Consider the following 21,986-nt stretch of genomic DNA (forward strand, 5'->3'; position numbering starts at 1 on the left):
TGGATATTCTGAGTATGTCTTTAAAAAAAAAAAATCTTTAAAAAAAAAAAATCTTTTATTGCAAGCTATTTGCTTGACAATATTATGCTGTTATCCATCATACATTATCATGAACCAGCCATAGGCATACCTTCTGCTATCTCCCATGTGGTATAACATTGATTATTCTCAATTAATGTCTTGATTTGATTGCTATCAACTGGTCTACCTGACCATGGAGCATCTTTCAGCAAGAAATCTCTAGCACAAAACTTTGCAAACCACTTTTGACACATTCGATTGGTCACAGCACCTTCATGCACTGCACAAATCTTTACTTTGCATTTCAGTTCTGCTTTTACCTTTCTTGAAATAATAAGGCCTAATATGCTGAAAATGTTGCTTTTTCCCTTCTGTCTTCACTATTAAAATGGCTACACAAAATTTTTCCAATTTTGATAAGTTTTTTTTTAATGCATGCTGATATGACAGCTGTCACAATACAATCTAAAAAAAAAAATGTTTTGAATGAAGTTAAAGACAACTACTAAGCACTATTAGACCCATCTTATGGGGAAAAGACAAAAAACAAAGAAACTTTGGGCCAACCGATTACAAAGTGGATTAACTGATGGAGCTCCCAAAGACTCGAGAGGAAATGATTTGAACAAAATAAATAAAGTAATGTTAGATTATTATCCAAAGTATAAAATAAATTTTCATGGTTCTGTAAGTGACTGAAAAAATGAAAAAATGGGAGTGATTAGACAAATCTGTGCAGATATAATCTAAATAATTTATGTTGATATACCACCATTGATGAAGGGGTATTCTACTCTCCAATCCTTCACTGTAGATTTGGTACAGTGATTTCTCTCCAAGTAGTACCATATTTAAAGAGGGAAATGTGGAAAGCGTTAATTGTAGAAAAGAAAAATGTTACAAAGACCACTTCAGTCAGATAATCAAGGTTAGCATCCATGGTGATGGGGCATGATGATAATGTGTACCCAATGCATGATGTGATAATAATACTACTTTACATCTGTGTTCTTCCCCTAAAATCATTGTCCCAATCTAATTCTGAGAAATACATCAGACAAATGCCAACCGAGGGACATTCTATAGGCTGCCTAACCAGTATTCCTCAAAACTCAAGATCGTCAAAGACAAGAAAAGTATGAGGAACTGTCACATCCAAGAGGAGACTAAGGAGACATGACAACTGCATGGATTGTGACATGCTGGAAAAGAAAAAAAAAGATATTAGGTAAAAACTAGGAAAATTTGAATAAAGGATAAACTTTAGTAAATGGTAATACAATAACCTCAACATTAGTTCATTAACTATGACAAATGTACCGCACTAATACTGGATATAAATAATAGAAGAAACTGAGTCCAAAACATTTCTATATAATTTTAAAAGCCAAAATTTCTAAAAAGAAAAGTTGTTAAGATGTAGAATAATTTAATTTGGTGGCAAACCATTACCTGTTTACCATCTTTGTTTATCCCACTTAGGTGAAAATATTTATACATTTAGAAATATTATTGTCTGATCACAGTGTCCTGCTCTAAGATCTTTTAGAAGGGTTACAAAATATATGACATGTATCGAGAGAGTCAATTCCTAGGCAGGTTGATAAGTCAGGGGAGGAGGAGAAAGGGGTATGGGGCATTCAAGGAGAAGATAGGGGTCAGGAATTCTCAAGGAGGAGGAAAAGACAAATATCTTTTCTTTTTTTTTCCCCTTCTACATTCCTTAGTCTTAGTCACGTAAAACATATTTTTCTTTAAGCCCAGAACTGATGATTACACAGCAAACAACTCAGTTTAAACTCTGTACTAAGGATTATATAACAATGTATCCTGCTTGAGGACAGTTTCTCCTTCCTGAAAACCTTCTGGCTAATCCTGTTATCTTAAAATGTAAATTATGGGAGTGGGTCTAGTAAGATCTTTATAACCTTGAGACATTATTTTGATTTATTGTAATAACTAATTTAAAAAGTATATAACTCCCTTGCTAACACTAGTGAGAGGAGCACTCTCCATCCCACTTCTGATGTCTATGTCAGAAGCATTCTCTGTCCCTTTTCTTACTTTTATAAAACTCTGCTACACAAAAACTCTTGAGTGAGCAAGCCTGGTCCCTGGTCCTGAAGCTAAATCTTCAGAGATCACGAATCTGACATCGTTCACCATAAGCTATCAGTATCCTATTGCCTTTCTATAATCCCAAATATTTGAATTTTCAGAACTTATTTTTCCCTGGGGGTTTTGGTCAGTAATTATGAATCTTCAGGGTCTATTCCATTGGGTTACATGAGAATCATATAAATAATTTACATGACAGACTTAATTTAGTATCTGTCACATAATAAACATAATCATTTTCAATTGTTGTCTTAGTTGCATCTTCTAACAGTCGATGAATTAAACAAATTTTCTTCTAGCCAGAAATCCTAGGCAGTCTTGGCTATTTGGAAAGGTTGGAGGATATATCTGGTACCCCAAAGCAAGAGCAACACTTTGCCTATGAGGACCCATTTCCATAATTATATATACTTTCATTATGTGGACATCAAAGAGAGGTTGGCTCATGCCCATGCAATTGAAGCTTTCCTGCTATTGATTGGATCTGTGCAATAATGTGATTGATTAGTTGCACTGAGCTGAGCTGAAAGATGTCCCAACACTGTGGTTTAATTTCTAGCTCACAAATTGTGCTTTCTTCACAGATTTTAATGTACTTTAACACATCCTTATCCTAAATCTGTGAGGTAAGCTGTGTGTCATCAGGGTCCCTCTGCTCTTGTTTTCAGTGATCTAATTGTATTCTAACAGCTTCTCTTTCCCACAAGAGTTATAAGAGAATAGAAAGCAGAATGAACCCATCTCCAGATCATCACCTTGTTTTGGTGGCAATTCAGGTGGCACCAGATTTATGTTCATTTAGAGATAACCAAACACAGTGAGGACATACACATTGTTGTCTTTTTTTGGAAACTAACTCAGATGCTTCCTTTGCTTCCTGTTTGGCAGCCCTGGTGATCAGGGGGCTTGATATTGACCCAACATCCACACTTATCATTCAGTTGCCAAGAGTGGCCTGACCAGGGGACATATTTTCCACATGTTTTTGCTGGTGTGCTTGATTCTTCCTGCTCTGAAAACAAAATTCTTTTATCATGACTCTCTTTCTTTCTTCCTTTGTGAGGATTGCCTTTTCATTGTTTTTTTCTGATCTTGCTCTTTTCCCTTGCTATTAAGTCACATTTTGACTTTAGGGCTTCCTCCACTTGGGAATGAGCCTTGCTGTGTGAATAGAAACAAACACTCTTTCAAGAAATAAGTGTAGGTGTTGATCTTGTTTCTTAAAGACTAGCTAATTACAGAAGATCTAACTTTCTGTGTGAAAAACTGTGCCCTTCAGACTGGAGCTTCCCTGGTGGCTCAGACAGTAGAGTCAGTCTGCAATGCAGGAGAAGACTTGGGTTCCATCCCAGAGGTTGGGAAGATCCCCTGGAGAAGGGAATGGCGATGCATTCTAGTATTTGGTCTTTCAGATCATTTTAAATGAATTATACAATTTCTGGTTGTATTGGCCATACCTATGTATTACAGTGATATAGAGGTTATTTGCCTGGAAGGCCAACTGCATAGCCATGCCTGCAATGATTTTAGTTGTGTGGGGCCACCGTGGTTTTAGCAAATTATGCCCGGAAACAGAGGAAGGAGCCACTATACAGATGGCTTTTAGTCCCATGACTGTAACTCCTCCTCCATGCCTTTTAAGCCCCACTCTCTTTGATAGTTGGGGGCCTTACATTTTACTTAGTAGAACTGTAACCTACAGCTTTGACCCCTGTTATAAGTTACGTATTATTGTTTAAAGTGAATGTGACATCTGAAAGTAAGCTTTTAAGAGTAGAGTACAGAAGGATAAGAAAGCACAGGGGCCTGAGTTGGTGGAGGGGGCATTGCCAGGAGTGAGGGAGGAGGTGATGGAAGGAAAGCTGGGGACATGAATACCTGACTGCTTATTTTAAAGCATAATGAGATGGACATCTTGGCTACCTATTTGTAGAGCAGGAATAGAGATGTGGACTTGTGGACACAGCAGCAGGAGAGGGCCAGAGCCAAGTTGAAAGTAGCATTGATGTATATACTCACCATGTGCAAAATAGAGAGCTAGTGGGAAGCAGCTATGTAACACAAGGAGCCCAGCTCAGTGCTCTGTGATGACCTAGAGGTCTGGGATAGGGGAGGTGAGGGAAGGAGGCTCAAGAGGAAGGAGATAGATGTAAACATACAGCTGAGTCACATTGTTGTATAGCAGAAACTAACACAATACTGTAAAGCAATTATACTTTGATAAAACAAACAAGCAAAAACAAAGAAAAAGACCATTATGTGAATCTACACTTCTCCTGAAATTACCTTTATTATCTGGCAAACTTTTCCCCCATTTTTTGCTTAAAAAAAAAGTATTTGTAAGCCATCCCAGAGACATATTTCTGAAAGCACAGATTGTTGCCTTTAAAGAAAATAGAAAAGAACTTTACATTTGAAAATGTCCTGAAAGTCTTCAGCTCATTTCAGTTCAGTTCAGTTGCTCAGTCATGTCCGACTCTTTGCGACCCCATGAATCACAGCACGCCAGGCCTCCCTGTCCATCACCAACTCCTGGAGTTCACCCAGACTCACGTCCATCGAGTCAGTGATGCCATCCAGCCATCTCATCCTCTGTCGTCCCCTTCTCCTCCTGCCCCCAATGCCTCCCAGCATCAGAGTCTTTTCCAATGAGTCAGCTCTTCCCATGAGGTGGCCAAAGTACTGGAGTTTCAGTTTTAGCATCATTCCTTCCAAAGAAATCCCAGGGCTGATCTCCTTCAGAATGGACTGGTTGGATCTCCTTGCAGTCCAAAGGACTCTCAAGAGTCTTCTCCAACACCACAGTTCAAAAGCATCAATTCTTCAGAGCTCAGCTTTCTTCACAGTCCAACTTTCACAGCCATACATGACCACTAGAAAAACCATAGCCTTGACTCGACAGACAGTTGTTGGCAAAGTAATGTCTCTGCTTTTCAATATGCCATCTAGGTTGGTCATAACTTTTCTTCCAAGGAGTAAGTGTCTTTTAATTTCATGGCTGCAGTCACCATCTGCAGTGATTTTGGAGCCCCAAAAAATAAAGTCTGACACTGTTTCCACTGTTTCCCCATCTATTTCCCATGAAGTGATGGGACCAGATGCCATGATCTTCGTTTTCTTAACATTGAGCTGAATTGAATGTTGAATTAAATATGTGTACTGTTTACTTTCATCAGTTTGGGTACATCTGGAGTTACTTTAGAGATTTGATATGATTATTCATTATATTCTCTCTGTTTCACTTTGGGAACAAAGAGGATCTTGATTCTTTTCCTCTCTCTGATCTTCTGCTGCTGCTAAGTCGCTTCAGTTGTGTCCGACTCTGTGCGACCCCACAGACGCCAGCCCGTCAGGCTCTGCCATCCCTGGGATTCTCCAGGCAAGAACACCGGAGTGGGTTGCCATTTCCTTCTCCAATGCATGAAAGTGAAAGGTGAAAGTGAAGTTGCTTAGTCGTGTCTGACTCTCAGCAACCCCATGGACTGCCCCCCACCAGGCTCCTCCATCCATGGGATTCTCCAAGCAAGAGTACTGGAGTGGGGTGCCATTGCCTTCTCCGTCTCTGATCTTAGATTTCTCTGCAAATAAGAGAACATGTGGGGGAAAAAAAAAAAAAAGAATTTCTGTAAGAGAAACAGTTGCTGTCACTGCCACAATCACATAAAAAGAAAAATAAAAAATTAAGTTAACTATCCAGATAATTCATGTGAAGGTGCACCTTTAACCTCTGAAATTATTAGGATAATGGCCTTGGTCCTCTTCAGTTTCCAAGAATAGATAAATTCTAGTCCCTGTTATAAAACTTTAATGCTTTCTTTTTTTCAAATTTAACATTTCCTGTCAAAAAATTTTAGTTCTGAATTAAAAAAAATACACCAAACCATATGATAGATTAAATTTGATGATTTAAAAACTGAGATGTTGCTGTGATGGACAGATTGCTTAACAGGAAAATAAAATTTGGCCAATGTAAGAGTGAGGTCTCATAAGCATCTTTTTGGAAGCAAAGCATCTGTTCAGTTGGTTTATTTTTCTACTTTTTAGATCTACCAAAAAGTCACTTTTCAAGTGAGAGTTCCAACAGAGCTCTTAAAGGTCCACATTTCTGTTCATTTATCCTAGAAAGATTATTTTCTTCAGAAGTTGAATGCTTTATAATATAATTACTAAACAGAACCTCATACTAAATTTTTAAATTTCTGTTAATTTTTAAAAAAGATTCAGAATAGTCTATAAAAAGCAATTTTCAGTTTTAATTATTGTAAAAAATTCGAATGCCAATATTAGCCCCCTTTGCTGCCATCTGTTGTTCTCCCAAAGAAATGACTCACTGGTAATACTTTTCTTTTGAACCTAAATTATTCATCAAAATCAATACTTTTAATAGTTGAGGGATGAAGAATTGCTGCTTTTGAACTGTGATGTTGGAGAAGACTCTTGAGAGTCCCTTGGACTGCAAGAAGATCCAACCAGTCCATTCTGAAGGAGATCAGCCCTGGGTATTCTTTGGAAGGACTGATGCTAAAGCTGAAACTCCAATACTTTGGCCACCTCATGAGAAGAGTTGGCTCATTGGAAAAGACTCTGATGCTGGAAAGGGTTGGGGGCAGGAGGAGAAGGGGATGACAGAGGATGAGATGGCTGGATGGCATCACTGATTCGATGGACATGAGTCTGGGTGAATTCTGGGAGTTGGTGATGGACAGGGAGGCCTGGCATGCTGCAATTCATGGGGCTGCAAAGTCGGACACGACTGATCGACTGAACTGAACTGAACTGAATATTAAGATGAGATTCTCTTCTTGATACTTTTTTTCTGCATGGAATCTTTTCATCTCTAACAGTTGGGGAAACAGATTTTTAAGTACTCAAGCATGACCATACAGAGATTCAGATTTTCCTCTTAGCATATGCAGTAGACATTTGAGAAGGTTGAATGGACAAAAACAAAGAAAGCCTCTGATTCCTGAACAAACCCATCATACTCAAAAGAGCTTATAAGCTTATCTTTGTAAAGTAAAAGCATTTAACTTAATGACAGCACTATTAGCCCTGAAAGTAAAATTTAAATGTAAGATCCCACTTCACCCCACAATTGGGGTGTATTGGGCACATAATTAAAAACTGGATATATAAATAAACTCGAATGTAACATGGCCCCAGATTTTGAGCATTTCAAAATTTGAAAGAGAAGCCAGATTATGCTGAGATAAGGAAGTTTCTTGTTCATGTCGGTATAGGATAAATTGGTGAGAAATCAAAAAATCAAAACAGTAGGTGTGGATGGCAATCCTGTTATGAAGTGATATATCAGTGGTGATAGAAATGGAGACCACACTGTGAAAGAGATTTAAAGATTGAGATTTGGTGACTAAAAGGGTTGGGAGAAAGATCATTATATGTTCAGAGTGAGGGAGGTTGGGTGCTGACTTGCAGGAAAAATGTTTTTTTAGCTGTATTTCAATTACCAGGAGATCCCAAATTACTGCAACTATCTGAAATGTAAGCCCCTGCACTGCTCCCCGCCCAAGAAAAAACAAACCAAAAACCCCACAATAATAAACAAATAAAAATCATATGGTAAACAGTTCAGCAGTTCCAAAAGAGGTGTGTCAAAAACATCTTAAACCAAGGTGTTACATTTTTTCATATTAGGTTATTTTTGTCTCTGGCTAAGGTATAGCCTCGGGCTTCCCAGTTGGCTCAGTGGTAAAGGATCCACGTACCCTGCAGAAGACGCATGAGATGTGGGTTTGATCGCTGAGTCAGGAAGATCCCGTGGAGTAGGAAATGCAACCTGCTCCAGTATTTTTGCCTGGAAAATTCCATGGACAGTGAAGCCTGGATGGGCTACAGTCGATGGGATTGCAGAGTCAAACACAACTGAGCATGCATGCACACAAAATGGTATTAACTTCTGTTTTAGCAACAATTTTAACTTAATTAAGATTTTAATGCACTGCAGATAAGAAGCAGGAGATTAGGATGGGGAATAAGGTCAAGGAAACCATTCTGAAGGCAGGCACGCAGGGAGCTGTGAGAGTCATGGCTCACAGTTCTACTTTCTAAACATTTTAGATTTCAAATTTTTAAAATTTCACCTGACTTCATGTTTTAATATCACTCTCTCACCTGTGTAAGAATCTTTTACCACTCATCTTGTCCTTAGATTTGTCTTCAGCCAGGAGAGTTCAGTTTGTGAATGTTCCGATATGAGTTGGCAAAGGGTCCCCTGAGAAGAGTGCTGGGTTGATTGTTTCTGACTCGGATGCTAGCCCACTGCATGACGCCAACCACATCTTAACAACAACACAACAGAATATAGAAGACACTTATTTAGCAGTAAGTAGCTGCCAGTTGGGCTTCCCAGGTAGTGCTAGTGGTAAAGAACCCACGTGCCAATGCAGGAGGCTTACGAGACTTGAGTTGGATCTCTGGTTCGGGAAGATCCCCTGGAGGAGGGCATGGCAACCCACTCCAGTATTCTTGCCTAGAGAATCTCATGGAAAAAAAAAAAAGTTCCCCAAACATACTAGCCATAGTGCAAGTGCTTCTCAGCCACATGTGACTGCTATGGGGACCATGGAAAAAGAGAATGTCTCCATCATTTCACAAATTCTATTAGGCAGCACCATTCTAGCTGTATAAATATGTTTCTGGGAAGTTGTGTATTACATTATCTTGTAATTCTTTTAATTGCTACCATATTTACATGTATATTCTTTAATATTATTCTCCTAAGATATGCAGATGACACCACTCTTATGGCAGAAAGTGAAGAGGAACTAAAAAGCCTCTTGATGAAAGTGAAAGGAGAGTAGAAAAGTTGGCTTAAAGCTCAACATTCAGAAAATGAAGATCATGGCATCTGGTCCCATCACTTCATGGGAAATAGATGGGGAAACAGTGGAAACAGTGTCAGATTTTATTTTGGGGGGCTCCAAAATCACTGCAGATGGTGACTGCAGCCATGAAATTAAAAGACGCTTACTCCTTGGAAGGAAAGTTATGACCAACCTAGATAGCATATTCAAAAACAGAGACATTACTTTGCCAACAAAGGTCCGTCTAGTCAAGGCTATGGTTTTTCCAGTGGTCATGTATGGATGTGAGAGTTGGACTGTGAAGAAAGCTGAGTGCTGAAGAGTTTATGCTTTTGAACTGTGGTGTTGGAGATGACTCTTGAGAGTCCCTTGGACTGCAAGGAGATCCAACCAGCCCATTCTAAAGGAGATCAGTCCTGGGTGTTCTTTGGAAGGACTGATGCTAAAGCTGAAACTCCAATACGTTGGCTACCTCATGCGAAGAGTTGACTCATTGGAAAAGACTCTGATGCTGGGAGGGATTGGAGGCAGGAGGAGAAGGGGACGACAGAGGATGAGATGGCTGGATGGCATCACTGACTCGAAGGAGGTGAGTTTGAGTGAACTCCAGGAGTTGGTGATGAACAGGGAGGCCTGGCGTGTTGCGATTCATGGGGTCGCAAAGAGTCAGACACGACTGAGTGGCTGAACTGAACTGAACTGAAGATTTATTATCTCCTTATTCAGGTTGCTTATCTATTTAAGTAGTCATCAAAAAAAACTAGAGTTTGCTTTTATCATTCTTTCAGGATTTCCTTTGTGCATGCATGCTAAGTTGTTTCAATCGTGTCCGGCTCTTTACAACACTATGGACTGTAGCCCGTCAGGCTCCTCTGTCCATGGAATTTTCCAGGCAAGAATCCTGGAATGGTTTGCCATGTCCTCCTCCAGGGGATCTTCCTGAGCCAGGAATTGAACCTATGTCTCTCATGCCTCTTGTATTGGCAGGCAGATTCTTTACCATTAGCGGTACCTTGGAAACACCATTCCCTTTGTATTCTATTTTAATTACTTTCACAACTTATACTATTTATTATGATTAATTCTTTTTTGCTTTATTTCTTCCTTTGATTTCCTTAAGTAAAGTGGTTCTTTAATTTTCAACATTTCTTCACATTTATTTTAATAACATAGCAGAAGTTTTATTCCTTAAATTTTGCTATAGCATCTTTTCCAATACCTTTCCCTCTTTTTATCTTACTCTACTTTTTGTTGCCTTGAGGAAGTTATCTGTTCCCCTTTACTTTATTAATTTAGAATTTTATTCTGATTTGGTTCCCTTCCAGTCTTTACCAATCAAAGTTTAACTTACAGTTTTAGAATATTTTAGGAGTGTTAAATACTCTTTTCCCAAGATGTTTTACTTGCTCTCTCTTCACACTTCATGTAGAAATGAAATTGTTAGAAAATATTTAGTTTCCTACTTCCTTCCACCCCTGCTTCAAATCCTCAGTTAAAACAATTTAGGTTGTTGTTTTTTTTTTTTTTTTAGCATCATGCTATTACAAGACTCTCTCTTAAATTATGTCTTTTTATTTCAGCAATTCTTTTTTACAAAATCCCAGTCATTCTGCCATAGTCAATGTAGATTTAAATCTGGTGAATGATTTGCAAAGTGTATCTTTTATCTTTCTTTTGTAATTTTCTCTCTGAAAGTTGAAAATTTTTCTCCTTGCATTTCAGAAGCTATCACATGTCTAGGGGTGTGTGTGTGTGTGTGTGTGTGTGTGTTGTATTCATCAGTGCTACCTATAGCATAGTGAATTCTTTTGATCTGAAGACTGTACAATTCAGAACTGCTTATTAAAAAAAAAACTCTTTGTCTAATAATCCACTTTCCATCTGGTCTCTTCTGTTCTTTGGAGCACTCTCATAATATGCTCATGAAGTCCCCTGAATTTGTCTCATGTCGTCTCCCTCATAAATTCTAGTTCTCTGGAGCTTAGCTTTTTGTTATGACATATTCCTTTCCCTTAATACTCAAGAACCCTAAATAGTCAACTGGCATATATCATTCTTTTATTTTTCATTTTTTAAAGTTAACTTTTTCAAAAGCAGAAGCCCTATTCAATAGTTCTAGAAAGTCTTTTAGGAGCTCTAATTCTATCTCCTTGACATCCCTTATTAATAATACTTTTTGCCTAAAGATTTTGTTCATCTCTTCTGTGGGTTCTATTTCAATGGAAGCTACCAATTTTTGTTTTTCCAAATTGATTTTCCTTCTCAAGTAAGCATTCTGTTTTTTGGCCTTAAGTAAATTCTATTTCTTGTTGTTGTTTATCCATAGATGTCTTTCACCTTCATGTTGTGAGTCAGCTGTTGCTATTTTATAGGTCCAAAAATCGGGGCTGTTTCTTTTCTTGTGACTGACTGCAAGGGATATAGACCGTACAGCTCTGCCGATCATAGAAGTTATCTACTTGAGCCTCTTAGGGTGTCCTTGCTGCACTCATGCCTTCCCAACTGCCAGACCAGGGTTAGCCGGCTTCTACCTGCTGGCTTCTAGTCCCTCCAGTTCACTGCTTTCTGTGTGTTGGTTGTACTCAAAGATCATGGGCATCAAGGGGTTAGAAACATCTCTATGAGGCCCTGAAGAATTCTGCCAGTGTGTCACTGTGGGATTCTAGAAAGAGAACAGACAGAGAAAAAAAAGCCAGTTAAAGAAATGTTTTGAGATGTGGATTCTATCTGGAAAACAGATGACTTGAAATTCAGTAAGAATTGTTGGGCTTCCTAGGTGGTGCTAGTGGTAAAGAATCTGCCTGTCAATGCAGAAGACTGTGTAAGAGAGATAAGTTCAATGCCTGGGTCAGGAAGATCCCCTGCAGGAGGGCATGGCAACCCACTCCAGTATTCTTGCCTGGAGAATCCCATGGACAGATGAACCTGGCAGGCTATAGTCCATAAGATTGCAAAAGAGTCAGACGTGACTTTGTGACTAAATGACGACAAATAAAAAATCACAAGATCTTATAGTCTTATGAAGTTTTATTTTGAGAGAAGCAAAAACCTGGAGTGCCAGATCTGTGAATGCCAGGCATCCATGCCATAATGCTCATCTCATTTTGAATTTTCAGTGTGTGTTTGTGTGTGTGTGTGCGCACGCGTGTGCAGCATGTATGTGCACAAAGATGCCTAATATGGACCATGGGAGAATGTGATGCTAACTAAGCATTGGACCTTATTAATAAAAATTATCAGAAGTTTGATATCAAGCCAGGAAAACATTACGAAAGCCCTTCAGGATTAAAAACTCAAATTTAGGAAAATCCAATTCAGGCTTGTTCTTTTAGAAAAGAACAAGCGACTGTATGGAGGACACTAAAGAGGGGCAGAAATTAAGGTAAAGTTTAAAAGATCATAGATTGATATGCAAAGTGCTAGAATGTTTATCACCTGATATTTTTTTTCCTGAAATTCTCTTTCAGCTAGCAATTTCTGCCTTTGAATGATTTATTGAAACTGCTTACATTTCCTACTAGCTGCCACAGCTGAGTAGACTGATAGGCCTCTGGGAGGTTAACTATGTCCCATTACACTGATTGCTTTTGTATCCAATTAGAACACCTCAGTCTTGCAAAGATATTGTCAGAGATTACAACAGGTGACCGTCATGCACCAAAAAGGGAGGGGGGTGTGTGTGTGTGTGTGTGTTTAGGAATGAATGAGGTACAAACATTGGACCTTGCTGAGTATTTTACTGGAGATTTAGAAAACAGTATACTTTAGCCATTACTGACCACTAGAAGCAAATATTTTGATTTTTCACACACAAAATAAAAACAAGTCATTCCTCTTTGTTCATCTCCGCCTTACTGCCTTTCCACAGTGGGACTGAGACCTCCATTTGCTGGCCCTTGGTTTTTCTATTCTGTGGGTGAATAGCTGCCACTGTATATGCTGCAACTGTTTATAGTTCTAGCCACTTTATATATTTTCTGCTCAGCAATACCATGAAGAAATATGCTTTTCTCAGTTCTCTCCATCTAATATTCTGTAGCATGCACAGAGGAATGTCACAATCTGACCTCTAACCTCTGCAGTTATCACAGTTTGGTTTTCTCATCTCTGTATTGCTGTCTTTTTGGGGAGAGAAAAGGAACTGTTTGCCTTGGGAGAATCAAGATTTTTAAAAATAATTTGCATTAACACCTTCCCGTTATTATACTCATCAGCACAAGTCAATGTATTGCAACTAACGATTTAAAATCAAGATGCTTTGTGTATTCTGTCTACCCACCCATCACACAAATCACTCCACCTAGACTCTTATTCATGAGAAATTAGATCTTTGTCTGATGCTTGACAACTTAATTTTATTCTGAAAGAAGCCCAAGTAATTGGATCAAGATATTTCTCTGCAGAGCTGCATTTATGTTTCTAAATGTAGCACGCTCATTGCCAATTTTTCTATAGGTTGCTATGCTGGAAACAAAGAAAGATATAATGTTTAATAGAATATTCTTCTGTTATTTTCTTTTGTGTGACTCTATTATGGACTCTTTTGCCTTTGTATTCAGTTCAGTGCATGTACACTACCAAGTGATCAACAACCATGTGTAAAGAGCCTTCTTAAGCCCTTCTAATAAAATATGGTACATGATGAATGAGTAAGTGCTGAATGTTGATTCTAATCAGTCCTGATTTATACTGAAATCAGGGCTGACAGCCTCATGGTTTAATAATTTCCTTTATCTATTTCTTTGACTGTCAGCACATGCCTCATGACAATCAGTTGAAAAGTGAAAGTTCTTTTTGTCTGTTAATTACTTTGTTTACATAGGACTAAGATACCAGTTTAGCTATTTGTTTTGTTAAAGTTAAATGATGTAAATTTAAATGATGTAAATTTTAGCGAGAATTTAATTAGGGGGCAATAGCAGAGAACAATCAGGTTAACTATTATGGTTAAAATGAAGCATTTTAAAAATAAATATATAGAGCTGTCTGGTTTGCTGTAATAATTGAAAGGAAAGAAGATGACAATTTCTGGAAACTCACAAAAAATGTATCATCTTTCTTGCAGTAGTCAGCTTAGGATGGCTGGCATGGCAGTGGAAGGCCTAACATTGCAGCTCAAACCTATATTTCACTCCCTGTTCTGTCATGAGGTTGTGTGACTTTGCTGATTTTTAAATAAGCTGCAATATTTTTGCTTGAGAAATCCCATAGACAGAGGAGCCTGGAAGGCTACAGCCGATGGGGTCACAAATGAGGTGGACAGGACTCAGCAACTAAACAGCAATGGTAACAGCAATATTTTTCACTTGTGAAATCCATTTAAAGAAAATATATTTGGTCAGGTTCCTCTTATATTGAGGCCATATTTTATGACTAATAGTTTGAAATTTCTTTTGTATCTAATATTAGGAAGAAAAAGAATGAATTATGAAATATATTAGAGTGAATGTGATCCGATGAGTAGATGCATCTGGAAGCCACTTTTACTTTTCACTCTGAGTTGTCTGGACAATACGCTATTCATGAGTAGGTAGGGACCAGGGAAGATCCCTCCTCCTGGTTGGAGTGAAAGTGAAAGGGAAAGTTGCTCCTGGTTGGAGAGGCTGCACTTAAACTAACCTCCCACATGACTGGAGGAAAATTTCTATTTTCTAATGGACTCTAAGTTGGCTTGAATCCCAGGCTGATTGAGGCTCAATTTTCCGTTTATCACTATGTGCCATGTAAAAAGGAAGAATAGCAAAGTAGATGAGATTATTCTACTCAAAATCACACCATGTGTCCATCAGCACCTGGGTCCAAATACCTTCTGTGTGGGTTGATGGAAGAAATGTGAGACAGATCTTCATGGGCAGACCCTTGGCTTAAAAGTTTTTCTAATAAAGCCCATTATTTTACCCATACTAAGTGACATAATGGGATTCACTTTCCTTCTCAATAGTAGGTCATCCCATTCTGTTTCCTAGTCTCTTCTCTGTGTCTCTTTCAGCCTGTGGTTACCTCTTGGATGGCTGAGGAAGTTCGTGATACTGGATGAGAAGAAAACTTCCAGGCCTTACAGCTGAAACCTAAGCTGGTCTGTCCATGTTGCTATGGGCTGTCAAGGCCAGAGTTTTTCATTTTTCTCTGTATGTCCTTTTTCCAAACTCTACTTTTCTTTATTTCCATGGGGAGAGTTGACTTAAATAATGATGATATGAACTACAGTGGCAGAAAGATGTAACAGACACATTTCCTCCTATATCTCCATTAAGTTCAGCTATAAATCCTGGGAATTAAATGTAAAACACGCAAACAATTTTTAATGATGGGGAGAAAAAGACTGACCAACTACAAATCACAGTACCTGGGGAAAAACATGGTGGTGAGTTTCCTGGATTTTCTTTTTGACATATATATACTGGACTGGGTGATGCAAAAGCTAAAAACCCATAAACGTGGACAAGAACAAACAGAAAAACAACACCACCACCAAGAATAAAAGGACCAGGAAAGGGGAAAGACAAGAAAGACAAGAAAATTTCAAAACATAACTGCATTATTCCTCTCGACACACCCCAGTAAAGGTTGAGTAGGGAACCTAGAATTCCACCCTTGCCCTGTGTAACAAGGTACTCTCCTTGTCAGGTTGGTGCCAAAAAAAAAAGATAATCAAATGGGAAGCTGTATTTTCATCCCCACCAGACAGTAATGAGCTCCTTCATCCCTGGGGCAGTGGAGAAGACATGGGGAGCCTGGAATTCCATCCCTACATGGTAATTGTGAGACATTCCTATCTCTTCCTGCTGGGATAGTGTCAGAGAAATCCTAGTGATCAGCCAGGGTTTTCATCAATGTCCAATGGTAACAAAGCCACATGATGTAACAAGATTGGAGACCACACACAGACCAGTAACAACGCTCCCTGTCCCTTCTATCTCCATGGTGGTATTGAAGTGGAGCAGGACCCTAGAGGATCCTCCCAGGTACAAAAGTCTTTCTTGATTTCTATATATTTTCCTTTTCCTTTCCACTTGAGCCTTTGTAGGGTCAGTATGACCTGATTTAAACTTATAAATTTTGCCCCAAACTGCTCAGTCTTGAAGGGACAAAGATAAAAATCTATAAACTGGGAAATACTGAGAGTAACCTACTTCTATAAACTACTCTGAGGATGAAATGAGATAATCACTGACATAGGTTTAGCAGAATGCCTTGCATGTTGCAAGCCCTCAACCCACAGCATAATTATTTTTATTTTAAAGGCAATACAAAAACATGTATTATGGTCATCATAATGTCAACAGATAAATTACATTTATTTAACCAAAAAATCATTTTTAAGATCTCAAAAAATAATGAAAACTATTCCAGAAATACCTGAAGTGTTCATTTATAAATATGATAATCCCAAGAGCAACAAAGGGATTTAATGAGATTCTGATAAAGCCAAGGAGTGGACTTAGTTGATCTCCATCTTTCACTTGATTGACCAAATGAAATGCTTCCTGAAATCTGCCACATAGGAAGTGAAGCTAAGCTCAACTTTATGCTAGACAAGCTTAGTTATCTTAGAAATGATTTAACAGAAAACAATAATTGATGTATTCAAAAATTTATAAGGCAATATTAAAGATCTTTGGCAGAGATTTGCTTAATTTCCTATAGCTGAAGTTTTTAGAGACGTATTCTTAGAATAAAAGAGATATTTGGTCACACTTGCTGAAGAATATATTGTTAATTTGTTTAGTTGCTAAGTTGTGTGATAGTCTGTAGCCCTCTAGACTCCTCTGTCCATGGGTTCCCCAGGCAACAGTACTGGTGTGGATTGCCATTTCCTTCCCCAGGGCATCTTCTTGACCCATGGATCCAAGCCAGGTTTCCTGCTTTGGCAGGTGGATTCTTTACCATTGAGCCACCAGGGAAGTCCATATTGATAATAAACGTTTTCAATTTTGAGTTTTTTCTATTGTCACTATTTCAAATTCAGTCTAGTCCTACAATTTTCTTGGGCTTATTGATATATAGTCTACTCAACGGTAATAACAATAGACAGCTGCTTCCTACCTACATCAGTTAGGGCTCAATCAAAAAAGCAGGATCATTAGGAGCTACATGCAGAGAGATTTATTCAATGAATTGTCTTATAGGGGATTTCTAGGCAATTTCAAAATCCATAAGGTGACCCATCAAGAGAGCAGACTAGAACTCTTTGGCACAGGCAAAAGCTATTGTTGGACAAACAGAACGTCTTCTCTCAGGAAAACCTCAGCCTTGATTGAATCAGGTCCTGCCAGATTATCTAGGATAATCTTCCTTCCAATTGATTACAGGCTTTAATTATGTCTACAAAATATCTTTACAGTAACACCTAGATTGGTATTTCAATAATTGGGGCCTGAATCCTGGCTAAGTTTCACATCAAAAACAGCACTACATTTTGACATCTAGATATATCTCCTTAGCCCATACTTAAAATCCAACAATAAAGTCATATTTATACCCAACAGGAAGTAACTATTCCATTTAAAAATGCCAATATTTACCTTTTTTTCCAGAGAGTATGACGTCTTTGGACGATATTCACTTTTTCCCAATATTCGATAATTTACTGTGATATAAAATTGACTAACATGAATACATCTTATGTTGGATGATAAGGTAATAAAAGAGACAAGAGAACAAAGATATTTGATTAATATATATGCAAACTTATTCAAAATAAAGCAAAGAAACTATACTTATAACTATTATACTCCTTGTTTCTGCAGCCGGTTGGATGATTGTAATTGTAGCTCGTATTTATAACTACTTTCTCTTACTTAATGGTTGTTGTTTAGTAGCTAAGTCATATCCAATTCTTTTGTGACCCCAAAGACGTAGCCCACCAGACTCCTCTGTCTGTGGGATTCTCCAGGCAAGAACACTGAAGTGGGTTGCCATTTCCTCCTCCAGGGGATCTTCCTGACCCACGGATTGAGCCCCAGTCTCCTGTGTCTTCTGCACTGGCAGGCTGATTCTTTATCACTGAGCCATCAGGGAAGCCCCCAGAATGGGCCAAAGTAGCACACCCAAAAAAGGAATGCACTGTTCCTCAGATCTAAATAGGTCCACTGGGCATTATGCTGCTTTTTTGGTTATACGAGGGCCAGATAATAACTTATTCTTCATCTCAGAAGGAATATATTGACCTGCCTCTTTTTATTGCATCCCTAGAAATAGCTGAGATGGAAGACTTCTGAATATCTGTGAAATGTATTTCCTGCCTTCTGTAACACAAATATCTAGAGTAGTTGCTACTTTTTGCTCACTAGATCCAATCAGCATAATAGCATTAATATAAAGGACCAATGTGTCATTTCATGGAAAGAAAAAGTGATTAAAATCCCTGTGTAGTAGATTATGACATGGGGTTGAAAAATTGATATACTCCAAGATAAAGCCATGAAGATTTATTGCTGGCCTTTCCAACTGAAAGAAAACTACTACTACTGATCTCTACTAATATACACAGAGAAAAATTGATTTTCCAGGTGAATAGCTGCATATCAAATGCCAGTGGATGTGTTCATTTACTCAAGCAATGAAACAACACCTGGAATTGCAGCTGCAATTGGAGTCCCTATCTGATTAAATTTATAACAATATACTGTCATTCTCCAAGAACCATCTGTTTTGTGCACAGGCCAAATAGCTGAGTTGAATGGAGATATGGCAGGAAGTCACCATGCCTGCATCTTTCATGTCTTCCAGGATCATGGTACTGCTTTTGGCTTTTTATCTTCCTAGGTATAGGGAGTTGTAGTGACTTCCACTTGGTCTTTCCTTCCATAATATCTTTTACTCACAGGTCAGAGAATCAATGGAGATTTTGCCAATTTCTAAATATGCCTATTTCAACGATTAATTCTGGAATGAAGAAATAATTGTTGTTGCTGTTGTTTAGTCACTCAGCCATGTCCAACTCTTTTGCAATCTCATGGACTGTAGCCCTCCAGACTCCTCTGTCCATGGGATTTCCAAGGCAAGAATACTGGAGTGGGTTGTAATTTCCTTCTCCCAACCCAGGGATTGAACTCATGTCTCCTGCAATGCAGGCAGATTGTTTACTACTGAGCCACTGGAAACCAGGAGAAATAATTACAGATGGGTTATTACACACTGAGTCCACTGTGAGATGGACTTGAGCTAAAAATCTGACCTCTATTAGTCTCTATTATGATTGGTAGAACAGAGTGACATTTTTGGGGTATCCAGAAATTAATGTCAGTTAAGAGCCAGGGTTCAGTAATCCCCCTAAAGTGTTATGGTTCCCCTTTCCCCAGTACAGTCACCCTGATAAATGGACCTAGGTCCCTTTGGAGAAGACTAGGAGAAATATGAACAATACCATATTGCTTTGGCAGTTAATGGGGTTCTTCTTCAAGGGAACCTATTCTCACCTTCATTAAAGGGTTCTGGGACATAAACTATCTCAGTTAGGAAATTGATTCAGGTGCCATGCCTTAGTCACAAGACTTGATGATTCAAGTTAGACTTCTAAACAGATGGGCTATTCACTAAACCTGAAAAGTCTTTTTTTTTTTTTTTTTGTATGGAGACCATGACCTACTAACTAATGCCATATAGCTCCTATAAGTTAGATTATTCTGCTTACTGCTTAGAATCTGCTGTATATTTCAGTCACCACACCTATTATTATCCCCATTTCATGTAGGGAATCCCAGTTCAATGGTAGCAGTTTCCACTGTAATTCCTACTTACAAAGAAGAGCAAATAGATCTCTTAAGGATGTTGCAGCTTCCCTCAAGCTTATTTCTCATGTGTGTTAGTAACTTGCTGCTGCTGCTGCTGCTAAGTCGCTTCAGTTGTGTCCGACTCTGTGCGACCCCATAGCTGGCAGCCCACGAGGCTCCCCAGTCCCTGGGATTCTCCAGGCAATAACACTGGAGTGGGTTGCCATTTCCTTCTCCAATGCATGAAAGTGAAAAGTGAAAGTGAAGTCGCTCAGTTGTGTCTGACTCTGCACAACCCTATGGACTGCAGCCTACAAGGCTCCTCCATCCATGGGATTTTCCAGGCAAGACGACTGGAATGGGGTGCCATCTCCGGTTAGTAACTTAGTCGTGTCCAATTCTTTGTGACCCCATGGAGCCTGCCAGGCTCCTCTGCCAAGGAATTCTCCAGGTAAGAATACTGGAGTGGGTTGCCATTTCCTTCTCCAGGGGATCTTCCTGACCCAGGAATTGAACCTGGGTCTCCTGCATCACAGGCAGATTCTTTACCAGCTGAGCTATAGGAAAGTATATTTTCTCATAGTGGTTGTAAAAGGTTTCCTCTGGGCTCTTCTAATTGGGTGATCAGGTTTTACATGATGAAGTCATTCTGTTATTACAGCTTCCCTAAGACTTTGGATACTGGAGTGGGTTTCTTTTTCTTCCTCCAGGGGATCTTCCTGACCCTGGGATTGAACCTGTGTCTCTTACATCTGCATTGGCAGGCAGGCTGTTTATCACTAGCACCATCTGGGAAGCCCAGAGTCAGTAGTATCTTTAAATCTAATCAGATGATAGAACCAATTCCAGAAACCACAGAAACAATTTAGAAAAATTATCTTCATGATTGTGTTTCTCTAGAACAACTTCTGGTGCCAAAATGTTTCAATTTGGATTATTAGATTAATCCAAAGGAACAGAATCAGTAGGATATATGTATGAGATTTTTTGCAAGGAATTGATATACATGGTCATGCGGTCTAGCTAGGCTAGCCTAAAGTCACTAAAACAAGCTATTAGGAAGGGCAGACTGGAATTCTTGAGTATGAGTGGCAGTTGCTGGCCACAGGTTAAATTTTCTTCTGCTTCAGAGAAGCCTCAACCTTTCTCTGAAGGCCTTTTGATTGGTTGAATCAGGCTCAGTCAAGTGATTAATTAATAATCTCCTTTACTTAAATAAAGTAAAATTATTATGGACTTTACTTGAAAAGAAAGTGAAACTGAAAGTCGCTCAGTCATGTCTGACTCTTTGCGACCCCTTGGACTATACAGTCCATGGAATTCTCTAGGCCAGAATACTAGAGGGGGTAGCCTTTCCCTTCTCCAGAGGATTTTCCCAACCCAGGGATCGAACCCAGGGACTTTACTTACATGTACAAAATACATTTATGGAAACATCTAAATTAGTATTTGATTGAATAAGTGGGAGCTATAGCCTACTCAAATCAACACCTTAAAAATTCCATTACATGTTACATTAGAAAATATCCACTTTATTGAAAAAATGGGTTGTATATGTACCATCACCACCTTCTCTTCTGTTATAAAATTTTTCCTTTAGTTTCTTAATAGTGCAAATTGTTATGTACAAAATAAGCTACAAGGATATATTGTACAACAAGGGGATTATAGCCAGTATTTTAAAATAAGTATAAAGAGAGTATAACTTTTAAAAATTGTGAATCACTGTATTGTACATCTATAACTTATGTAATGTACATCAGCAGTTAGATAAAACTTTTTTTAGAATTTTCCATTGATTTCTTGTAAAAATTACCCTAAATCAAGGAACCATAGTATGTTCAATTTGAATATCATTAGTAGAATTACTAAACCAACATTTTTATATCTACTAGATATAATGTTAGATGTAAAAGTATTGTACATATTATATATAAATCTAAATGTATTCTTTTTTGTATTTTTAAAAATTTATTTATTTTTTATTGAAGGATAATTGCTTTACAGAATTTTGTTGTTTTCTGTCAAACCTCAACGTGAATCAGCCATAGGTGTACAAATATCCCCTCCCTTTTGAACCTCCTTTCCATCTCCCTTCCCATTAAACCCCTCTAGGTTGATACAGAGCCCCTGTTTGAGTTTCCTGAGCCATACAGCAAATTCCCGTTGGCTATCTATTTTACATATGGTAATGTAAGTTCCCATGTTACTTTTTCCATAATGTATTATTTTGATTTGAAAAAAACTTTGAAAATGTTTAGAATATAATTTAAAAGAAACAGAACAGGATACAAAGTAGATTAAATAT

The sequence above is a fragment of the Bubalus kerabau genome, chromosome 14 (genome assembly GCF_029407905.1).
Source record: "Bubalus kerabau isolate K-KA32 ecotype Philippines breed swamp buffalo chromosome 14, PCC_UOA_SB_1v2, whole genome shotgun sequence".
Classification (NCBI taxonomy): Eukaryota; Metazoa; Chordata; class Mammalia; order Artiodactyla; family Bovidae; genus Bubalus; species Bubalus kerabau.